Source organism: Montipora capricornis, chromosome 3 (genome assembly GCF_036669925.1).
Source record: "Montipora capricornis isolate CH-2021 chromosome 3, ASM3666992v2, whole genome shotgun sequence".
Lineage (NCBI taxonomy): Eukaryota > Metazoa > Cnidaria > Anthozoa > Scleractinia > Acroporidae > Montipora > Montipora capricornis.
In genome coordinates this window covers 7,665,461-7,677,174 of record NC_090885.1, presented here as the reverse complement: position 1 = coordinate 7,677,174, position 11,714 = coordinate 7,665,461, and the positions used below count along the sequence as shown (strand labels likewise).

Here is an 11,714-nt window from a genome sequence, read left to right as displayed (position 1 = left end):
TGGATTTTAGGTAAGAACACGTTGCGAATTATGTAAGGGACATTGATAACGGGAGAGGGAAAGGATAGAATGATGAAACGGCCACACGGCCAAACTAGCATGTTAAAGTTTTTCGCTGTGTGGAAGTTAGGGCTTTCCACAAGTTGCTCGAGATTTCCCAAAGGCATTGCTCGAAATTTCTCAAAAAATGGCTTTTTGTAACGGAAGTTTCTCAAAAGTTGCTCAAAAAAACAAACGGATAAGAAAAAGATAAGAGAACGGATCCCCCCTAAATGGGCCGTTTTTTAAAATCTAATTTTAGCTAGGCAGCTTTTTTTAGAGAGGCACCTCTTTGGCCAGTTGTAATGACGTAATGAAATTTTAAATATGCGCGGAATTAGGAACGAGACCGTAAAATATCTTTGCGAAACTAAAAATAGATTTTAAAAACTATGATAAGGCATGGGAATCCGTCCTCTTACGTCATCCTCTCTTGATTTGGTCTGATGCAAAAATATGCAATCTGTACAACAAAAGTAACATTTTGTAAGCATTTTTGTGCAATTTTGAGTTGTAACCGGCGTCGCTAATTAAATTTGTTAAATACGAGTACGTACTACGCATCAATATCAATAATAATCTTGTAAAAATTCTAGTATGACCCAAAAAATGTCGTTGCTGTTCAAGGTCAAGACTTCTAACCTTTTTCTTGCAATCTAACTGCAATCAAAGTTGCTTTAAAGATGTAACCTTGACCGCAATTAAAAGAGGCTTATAATAATTATTATCGTAGTACTAGTTATCGTTATCGTAATTATCGTTACGATAACGATAATTATTATTACGATAATTATTATAAGCCTCTCTCTTATGTTTTACTATACTACAATACACAGTAGTGCACGAGTCCACCTTTTTGTCGAGGGTAGCATTTCGAGGGTTCTGTGTCGAGTATCGAGGATCCCTTTTTACCGAAAAAGTTCTTAAGGAGGAATTCAATTGAGATTATACAGAGAGTAAACTAACAAAATAATCAACTAGGGGATGTTACCTTTCTTATTGAGTCAATAAATTCTCATAACTGATATCAGTAAGGGAAATTTGAGGCGCATGATCGCATTTCTTCTCAGCTTATCTTTGTTTTGTTTAATCAACGTGGCCTACATTTGCGGTAGACGTGCATTCCTATCTCCTTCGAACGGTGCGTTATCCTGAACCGTGGAACAAAGCTGCACACGTCTCTCATATGCCCTTAAGCTCATATGCAGGCCAGTCAAAATGTTTTTGAGTAGTATACAAGCCGGCAATAGTAATAGGCAGGAGAGGCCTTCGGACTCTGCTGCAAGGGCCGAAGCCCCTTGCATGCTAGGCGGGTCCGGGGGCATGCTCCCTCTGGAAATTTTGAAACTATTGGCTTCAAATGGTTGCATCTGGTGCATTTTAGGGCAAACTGAGCCCCTATTAAATAGCATTAAGATAACAGTAATGGAGAGTCACACAAGACTTTCTATTTTCAAATTAAAGTTACATTCCGCCAGAAGCATTATTGGAAAAAAAGATAACTTTTGTACAAGCAAGTACCTCTCAACTGTGAAAGTGAGAAACTCAGTTGCTGCAAGTTGACTCATAATATATAATAGATGATGAAATGATATATGAAATGGATCATATATGAACTGCGGATATGAAATCAAGTGAAGCTGTGATCTTCTCTTCATAGGTCAGTTGGTTAGAGCGTCGCACCGGTATCGCGAGGTCACGAGTTCAAACCCCGTTGAAGTTCTGAATTGTTGAGGCTTCTTTACGCAATTGCAAAAATTGCTTTCATAACTGCGAAGATCAGGGGTCACTACTCCAGCATAATGGTTTTCGATCTCAGTTATTTTTCCTAAAAGCATGTTAGGGTGACATTTTACATCAAGTCGATCGCTATCAAAGAGAGGAATGTTGGACCTGCCATTGGTTGTTGGGCATTTTCTGTGCATGGAATGGATGTGTTGACAACTTTTTGGCTGATTTCTGCATAATTTCTTGAAGCCACTTTCCGCAACTTGGTGTTCGCGGGAGAAATTTGACTGTGTGCTTGGGACAAGACTTGAAACAGTTTCCGTTTTGGAACTACTTTCTTGTTTCCTGTGAAGAGTTTTGCCGTTGCTGTAAACCCATTTTCTTCGAGTTATCACTGTTGTTCCTTTGTGTTAATTGTTTCGACTTAGATCGATCCTTGTTTCCTGAAAGGCGGAGTTGCTTTTCTGTTTTTTCTTTCAAGAAATGCTTTTTTGTGAATCTTTAGGTGGCCTTTCAATTCCTCTATTTCTCTGTAGAATCGATGTCATTTACGCAATTGCGTTGGCGTGACTCTGCTATATGAGGCTCTGGTGTCGTATTGCACATTTGTGCATAAATCAAACTTTTGGCCGAGAGTAGCCTGGTGTGAATAATAAAATATCAATTTATAAATTATTCTGAGCAATTTGCATTAATTGCTTGCGTGATAAAGTGAATTAAGGAGTAGGCAGCAAATCCAGAGATACGGAGATCAAGTTTTGGTGATTATACAGAAAAGTCTTGAGAAATAGGAAATATCTGTGAGTAGTGTTGTGTAGAGAGGGTGGGCATAAGTGGGGGATAGATGTGTGAAGGAAGAGTGAGGTAGGATAGAGGTACTGGAGAGGACCAGGGACGGGTAGGTGAGTAGAAGGGAGGAAAAGATGTCTAGTTCGTTTTTAGAACCCTTAAAAAAAGAAGCCCTTGCTTTTTTAACAACACCCCAAAAAAAAAGAAAACTCCCTTTTGTAGACAGTTGATAAAAATGTAACCATTTTAATAAATTTAAACTGCTTTGAACAAACGAACCGGTTTAAAAACAATTCAAACCAAGAACAAAATTAAACCACAACACATATGCCTCAACAGCTGTCTCGGAAACCTTTTACTGCGGTCCTAAATTCGAGATTGAAAAATTATATTCTTGTTCAAAACATTTTACATCCATCTCAAATTGGTTTTTCACCAAATCATCGTACATCCGATCATATTTTTAGTCTCAGAACTCTGGTTGACGAATATGTCAATAAAGTTCCAAACGGTAAACTGTTCACTTGTTTCATTGACTTCAAAAAAGCTTTCGATTCAGTTTGGCATGATGGCCTTCTTTACAAACTTCGCCAATACAACATTGGAGGAAAATTGTATGATTTAATAAAAAATCTTTACTCTAAGACAAAATGTTGTATAAAAGTTTCCGATAAAAGAACAGAATATTTTTGATTATTGCAAAGAAGTAAGACCAGGTTGCATACTCTCACCTATGCTATTTAACTTATACTTAAATGAAATTCCTTCTCTACTTGACCGAGAAGACATAACTTTACCTAATGGATTTGAACTTAATTGTCTACTACATGCTGATGACTTAGTGTCGATTTCTCACTCAGCCAAAGGCCTTGAAAATGCACTATCCATTCTGTCCGAATATTGTTATAACTGGCTTTTATCGGTGAATCCTAAGAAAACGAAAGTTATGATCCTCCTGACGAAATATAGAAAATCCGTCCTGCAAAAACTTCATTTTCAGACTAACCAGCATAAAATAGGTAATTGTAAATAATTATACCTACCTCGGCGTAAACTTGTCTTCCAACGGAAATTTTAGAGAATGCAATTTGAACTTTAATAAAAGACAAGTTAGACCATCCTTTTTCGCTACTTGTCGCTTTGTAGATTTCACGAAAATACCACTTGCTGTAAAAAACAAACTTTTTGATTCACTTTTCATACCTATCCTCCTATATGGTTCAGAGGTATGGTGAATTTATGAGAAGGCTGATGTCAACACCTGGGAAAAAGACATCATTACATAGTTCCATTGGCAAACAGTCTTCAGGAGTAAATAAACATTGTCCGAACGTTGCAGCCAGAAATGAACTTAGCAGACTTTCTTTGAAACTCGAAAGCTCTGCCAGGTAACAATATCGCCAGACAATGTTTACAACTCTCAATGGACATGCCTGAGAAAACTCAATCGGGGATGCCGCTTAAAATTAAATATGATAAATACAACTCTAGCTCTATAATTAAATATGGACAATAGTAAAACTTTCACTTCTCACATCGCGGAAAATATATACAAAGCCTCAACTGAGCACCAACGTTTACTAAAAAAAGTTAACCGGAAACTGAACTTCTACAATACTATCAAAACGAACACCGAAAAAGCTGAATTTTTAGATAGAATTAAAAATCCTCTACACACAGATCTGCAATTAGTAAACTTCGTTTGGGGATCATAGTCTTAACATTGAAACAAGGAGACACTGTCCCTAAGACTCCTGAGCATTAAGAATTTGTACACTGTGCCAGTTGAACAACATCGAGAATGAAACTCATGTTCTCTTCTCTTGCACGCTGTACAAGACCTTGATATTACCTCAAAAAGTTTGTTCCTTTTAACAATATTGATTCTTTTGTTTGTACATCACTTGCAGCTTTTGTTTATGACGTTATGATGATGAGTTACAGACATTTACGATTATTTATCAATTAAATAGATCAGTAATTTACATTTCATGATTTGATAGGTAATGCCATGTATAAAAATGGAGATACCTGAATAAATTGTTGTCGATCCAGCAAATCCAGAATCCACCGACTCTACGTACTTTGTACACTTCTCAGAATTTCTCTTGGGTTGACCCTGTCCTCGTGTTCGGCTTGTTCGGGTTGAGGAGGCCAAGGAAGGCTGTCTTGTCCAATCAGGATATCATTGGGAGAAATATAGGAGGTTCTTCCTAAATGTCATTAGAACTCGGATTGAGAGGACAAATATTGACTATACAGGTAATCTCGGCAAGGAATGTCCTCCATTTGTTCTTCAGTAAGCTCTCTGGTCTGCCACACGCTCTTCAGGGCCTGACGAACTGACCTGATCAATGACTCGACGACTCTGTTTTGATAAGTTGCAAGGGGGATAGTTCATCGCCACTCGAAATCACAGGTAAATATTTCTGAAAGAGTGCTTTGAATCTTGGGGAAAACCCAGCCGTGTATTATCTCTCTCAAATACTCTTGTGCGCCATCAAAGTTTGTCCCACAGTCAGACAGGCAAACATTTGGATGGCCGCGCAAACAGGCAAAACGACGAAATGTCGTCAAAAGGCATCAGAAGACTTGTCAGTGACCAGCTTTGGGTGTATTGCTCTGGATGTTGTAAAGTTAAAAATAATAACTTGCGCTTCTCGAAGTTCTCTTCTATTCAATTTGACTTGCAATGGCCCAAACATATTCAGTGCGGTATCCGAGAATGGTGGGAATCCAGCAGCCGGAGCCGCTCGAATACTTGGTAATTGTCCCATTAAAATGGTCAAGGGGTTTCTTTCGAAGTTTGCGGCAGCCGACACACAATATTTTTTGCCATCTTTCGAAGTCCGATGATCCAAAACTTTCGCCTTGCTTCGTGCGTCAAGCTCTTGTAACCACAATGTCCTCAGTCGCTTCTGATGGAGGTGGCGCAAGAGGAAGACCACGAGTTGATGGTCTTTTGGCAGAATGATGCGGTTTCTCATGTTTTGAGGTAGTGCCCTGGCAATTTTAGAGGCGTCCATGAGCCCTGGTCAATCCTACGTTATCAGATTTTAATAGGGATCAATTTCTCATTAAGGAGCGATATACATCGAGGGGAATCTGACACCACTTGAAAAGAAGTGACTCGGAGTTTTTCAATTCTTGAACTGTTAGAGGGCCGTTATGTGCAATTCTGTTCGTAGTGACCTTAGTGTCTTTCGCCAGTCGATGTACATAAACAAGGACTCTTCGAATCTTCGTAAATGAAGGGCAATCTTGTAACAGATGAGAGAATACTGGGTTAACATTTACTTCCTCTCTAGTGACCGTGGTTGTTATACTGTTTGAAACTCTCTAGTGCTGCAATCATCTCCGTCAAGTTTCTTAGATTTCTTGATGGTCTTCATCTACTTTAAGGCGTCTCTGCATTCCAGTGGAGATCTTTGTGTTTGATCACCAAACTGTGGCCATTCGGATCTGGCAGCGTTAGAAACGACGGCCCTGATATCCAGTCGTCAAGATCATTCGGGGCAATGTCTCTTGTGAGGGCGTATGCATGATTACAGCTGGGTTTGATGTAGCAGGAATCCTCAGTTCCCAGTGTTTCTTGGATTTCGGCAACTCGTACGGACACGAAAGGGTTTGAATTCTCTCGGTGGAGTGTTCAGCCAAGACAAAACGGTTTGAGAATCCAACCATGCAAAGTCTTATCGAATTCTTTGAAATTAACTAAGTATAGAGCTTTCCAGCACGTGTCGTAAAAACTTGTAGTTTTTTCAGTTTCAGTGGAGCGACAAAGGGCTTGACAATCACAGGCACACATCGATGACTTCCATCACGTGACTTCCAGCCGTTGAAGGAAAATGGCGGCCCCATATCCCTATTTCTCCTCCATCCTCAAAGCCTTGTACTTGGGGTAGGCCGATTGCTTCTGTTGAATTTAACTTCCGATCAAACGTGAAGGTGAGAAGTTGGTTTATTGCTACTTCATTCTCCTTCCACTTTTGTTGGGTTGATTCAGGTAGTATATCATCCCAACCATACCCGGCACTTCACAGCTATGGTAGGTCAATTCGGTACTTAAGCGTCACAGGTGCTACGAGGCCAATAGTATCCCACACCTGAGACAGCAGGGCGAGATACACGATATCTTTGTGAAATCTTTATTCGGGCTTAAAACTGGCCAAGCAAATCTGTACAACTTTCTTCGCTGGTTTGGTCGACTTCCTGGCTGTAGGGATGACATGCCTTGATCTGCAACTGACCCTTCCCAAAGGCCCAAGTACTTCATCGATTGTACCAGTACGTGCTTGGCGTCTTCAATGCTCGGTTTGGATCCATCAATATCGTCAACATACGTTCGCTCCTGAAGTTCCCTTGCTGCTTCAGGGAACACATCTTGAGAAACTTTGCGTTCGAGGCAATGTTGGGGGCTGGCTTGTCACCGACGTTTAGTCTTAACCACTGATACACGGAGGGAAGGTCACGTTCATTCTTTCTCAACAGGAATCAAGCACAAGTTTAACTTTTGTGCTCCTTTCCGAAGTAAACACTGCTTGGAGAGGCATGTACCATTCTGGCTGACCATCATCAACGTTCTCGCTTGGTACTTTGATTATAAATTCCTGCTCCACTAGTTTGTCAACTTCTTCATTAATGGTTTTAAAGCAGTCCTTCTTCTTAAACGACTTTTCTGCGGAATACATTCTCTTTAAGGCTATGTCGTAATTACTCTGTCTTGGCGGCCCTGCTTCTTTCCACGGCATTTTTACCGAAACTCTTCCGTCTACTATAATACTTGAAGCTAAGAGGGCTTTCACAAACTTGTCCTCACGAAGAATATTTTCACTGCAGATGCAAATTTCTTTCGGTCGGACTCCTAAAAGATCTTACTGAACGAGTTTCTTGAGTGTCGTCTGCGGCATCATTCACAGTTCCAACGTCTACTGCCTAATTTCAGGACATCTTTCAATCGTGTCTTAATTCTGAATTGGGATCGACTTGACCCAAGAAATACCAGCCAAAACAGTTCCTCTTCGCAACAGGTTCACCAGGGTCACCACTGGCGGTGTGGATGTCGACAAAGGCGTCGAGTAGGTCAGTGGGGGTGCAGGGATGGCGCAGTGGTGAGAGCACTCGCCTTCCATCAATGTGGCCCGGGTTCGAGTCCCAGACTCGGCGTCATATGCGGGCTGAGTTTGTTGGTTCTCTACTCTGCTCCGAGAGGTTTTCTCCAGGTACTCCGGTTTCCCCTCTCCCCAAAAACCAAAGTTTTACTTGACTTCCGTTAATTGTTAATTTCAGTTTACAGTGTCTCCAATTAGTGCTCCTGCGCTAGAACGACTAGACACTTAAATAAAGTTTCTTTCCTTTCCTTTACCAATAATTAGGCCCACAGAACCACCAGAGAGATGTACCTTATCTGCTATTGACTTGAGATGTGAGTAGCTTTCAATAGCCTTAGCGTTGCTGCAGGGCTTTCTAACTGTGTATACTTGGAGATGTTTCCGGATATACACTTCCCCTTTCTCTTGTCCTCCAGTTAAGTTCATTGTCAGGTGCGTTTGAGGACCAGATAATTCATGCTGTTTCGCAGCTCTTTTGGATAGAGGGCTCGAGTTCGAGCCAGAATCCAACATGGCAAGTAAATCGGTGAACCTCCCGCCACTGTCTTGACCTTTTGCACTGGGCAAATCCCTTGATCGTTTTTGACATCTTGTGTCTTTTCATCATCCCTTCCTTGGATACTGCAATTCTCGACTTAAGGTGGAGTACCTTGGCTACTGAAGATCGTTGCATTGGGACTGAAATTGGACTGTAAGAGTCCGTTTCTCCTGTCGCTGTGCAGAGAACGGTGGTGTTCTTCTTGTATTCATCGCATGTTGTACCGACCGCCCTTTTGCAGCCATTAGTATGATGGGACGCTTTTAGGCACTTCGGATATCTTCTATTCAGTCTCGCTATCTGCCATTTTTGGTTGACAGTTGACCCCTGATATACAGGGCAGGAGGCGAGAAGATCTTTTGATTTGCAGCCAAGGGGACACGATTCGTTGTCCGTCATGCTAGTGTTGTTCGCGTGTTGATCCGTTCGCCTATGGTTGGGTTCTCCACCACCACGCTCTCTTTACCCACCGTTACCATCAGCGCCCTTTCCTCTCGATCGATGAGTTGCCTCTTAGTGAACCCCGTAATCAGATTGGTCACGTTTTCTTCTTTCTTTTCACCGTGCATCTCTCTACCGAAGTCTGCATTGTCTCGGGGTTCAAGTTTTGATAGCAGTTTTGACATGAAAAATGGTGCTTCTGAGGCGTGTTGAACTGGACATCCATTGTCCTACATATCGTTCACAAACACAGATATCGTTGTCGCATAGCGAGTCAGACTCTTTGGATCATCTTTTACAAGCCCGTGGCTGTTTATCTCGGTCAGGAGTTCGTCCATAAGCTTTCTTTCCTTCGCAAACTCTATGTCTAGAATGTTCCACGCTCTATCTATATCTTTGCAGGTTAGGGTTAGGGTTAGGGTCTGTCCACAACGATCCCTTTGGCATGGCTTTTCGGAAACGCTGAAACTGTTCTTCCTTATCTTGCTCATACTTCTACATCCAATGAAAGGAAAATAAGGTTCACAGGATCTACCAGAAGTTTTGGACTAGTTTGATCCGCGCAATTCCACGTTGCACAAAGCAACTTAATAGTCAACTGAAAAGAGATGCATGCGTATGAATACGCTTTAAAACTAAACGAATCGGGAAATGGAATAAACAATCTTTCTGCAACATGTTGTAGATATATTTACAATTCTGTAAGGCGTAATCCCCTTTTAAAACAAGCGATTTTCCTATTTTGCAAAGTCACGAATACACTGCTTTCAATCATGATTGCAATATCAGAACTCTTTCTTGTCTTATCGTTTATTTCTGATCACGCAATTAAGAGCAAGCTGCAATCTGATTGGCCAAGCGATAATTATGTTAAAATGACAAACAAAGACGTGCTTGTCCGGTCTTAACCACAAAATATCTAAAAAATTAAGCTTCGGGCAACGGAGTGCAAAACAGCATGTCTCGGCAAACGTACGCCACGTTGATTAAACAAAACAAAGATAAGCTGAAAGGAATCGCAATCAACCGTACCGATATCAGTTAGAATTTACGACAATTTATTGACTCATAAAGAAAGGTAACATCCCCTAGTTGATAATTTTCTTAGTTTACTCTCTGTATCATCTCAATTGAATTCCTTCTTGAGAACTTCGAATTCGGTAAAAAGCGACCCTGGACAATTTACCCTCGACACTCGACATAGAACCCTCGACCCTACCCTCGACTCTCGACCCTTGACAAAAACTCAACATTTATCTACCAAGGATCTCTCGAGCCTGTATTGTTTCAAAAAAAAAAAACAGGGACAAATGCTAGGCAATATGAAGAATTTTTGTATCAAATTGCTTCATGAAGAAACAGCGAACTATTCAACAACGCTGAAGACGAAGAGCATCTGTAAGAGAAAAATAGCGCACTGACTACATTTACGACCTTGAATCCAAAACGCGTGATTGAAGAATCCTTGCTGGAGGAATTTTAAAATGTTTTAGCCAATAAAATAGGGGACAGAACACTGTCAGACCAGGCATTCATGACATTGCGTGCACAGGTAATATTGTCCGTGGAGACATTTAAGCGAGCGAACTTGAACCGGCTAGAATCGGGCAAGTTGTTTATTTGGTTGTAAACTTCTCTCGTTGAGTCAAACTCACTGGACTCCTTTCATTGTTACGTAGACGCACATTCCGTTGACGTTCTGAATTTTTAAAGAAACAACTAATTTTTCGCTCTTCGCTTAGTGAAACGAGATAAAACAAAGCTTTCTATAAAATTTATTAACTCTATAAAATTTATTAACTCGAGTTAAAGAAAGGAAAGAAAACTGCTTTTAGCGATCCGGCTTGAGACGTGCAAGCCAACTCTGTTATTTAAACTAGTTACGTAGGCAGAAACAACTTGAAAATGCCTTTCCCTATATTTTCAGCTCAGAAGTGAATTGAATATGATGCACTTTTCATTACAAGTGAAAGAAAATACAAAATGTAAAACTAGCTTGAAAGCAATGTTTACATAGTTACACAGGTGACACCTACAAGTTTGAATAAACATTGTAAATAAACAGCAAGATAGTACACTTATTTTATATATCTATTATGAGAATGTTGTTTTACCGGCCTAGGCTGAATATTCTTATTGTTTTGTTGGTTTTAAGTTGAAAATATTCTTGAATTATTTTATTACATAGCAAGTTATGCATGGCATTTCCGCTTATGTGACCTTAATCAGTTCCGGTCCAGTCCCCTTTCACTTTACAGGAGTAAAGTTAATGATGATAAAACATGCAAAACGCCATGCTGCAATACTTTTCATTTTAGTGTCTAAAACCTGCCGATTAAGATTTTAAAATGTCAAGGGCGAATTTTCTTGAGTTTAGATTATTCCACCACCAGTTGATTCTACCAGACAACACCGAGGTTCATTGCTCTTCAAAGCTGGGAGACACTATTTAAACCTGGAGCAGCCTGCAGAGAGCTTTTCTTTTCGTCCCACTGCACCTCAACCAGGGCTCAGCAATTTGGCGTTGTATTTTCCCACGCCATTCACGGTACCACAGGAATACAATCGTGGTACCAGCAGTACCAGTGAAAACAGTTGACAAACCAAACTAGCTTAAATTGGACTGTAATATAAACAAACACATAAAGGAATGTTACGCGAGTGTAAACGTCCTATTGAAAACACAATCATTTTGGGTATTTTCTTTTTAAAATCCGCTGACCTAGCAGCCCAGCCGCATGCATCTTTCACCCATGAAAATTGATATCTCAGAATTTTAGAAAACTAGAAATTGCTTACAATGCAAAAAGTTGTTAGGAATACGAAAAGTTGCCGAGCAACTTGTGGAAAGCCCTACTCTGCCTTTTTTGGCTGTGTGGGAGTCATTGTCTGGCGGGCGATAAAAGGCCATTGGATGCGATGAGACATGTTTTAAACACGTGTCCACCTCTGTAAGTCGTCAAGATCACAGAAGAGCGCAAGTGGAGCTCGTGTGTGGAAGCTTTAGATCGCCACCACTTTCGCAAAATCTTCCCTTTGGTGACAGCCACATGCCACTCGGTAAGGGC

At 40.6% G+C, this 11,714-nt stretch overlaps 1 protein-coding gene across 1 annotated transcript in view; it reads left to right on the top strand.

Moving 5' to 3' along the window:
- LOC138042038 (testis-expressed protein 9-like) overlaps positions 1 to 586 on the top strand; it is a 20,177-nt gene extending 19,591 nt beyond the window's left edge. The window contains exon 14 of the mRNA XM_068887773.1: positions 1 to 586. This exon is cut by the window's left edge and continues 1,081 nt beyond it. The gene's annotated coding sequence lies outside the window, so the exon portion shown is untranslated.
- Positions 587 to 11,714: the final 11,128 nt, after the last annotated feature.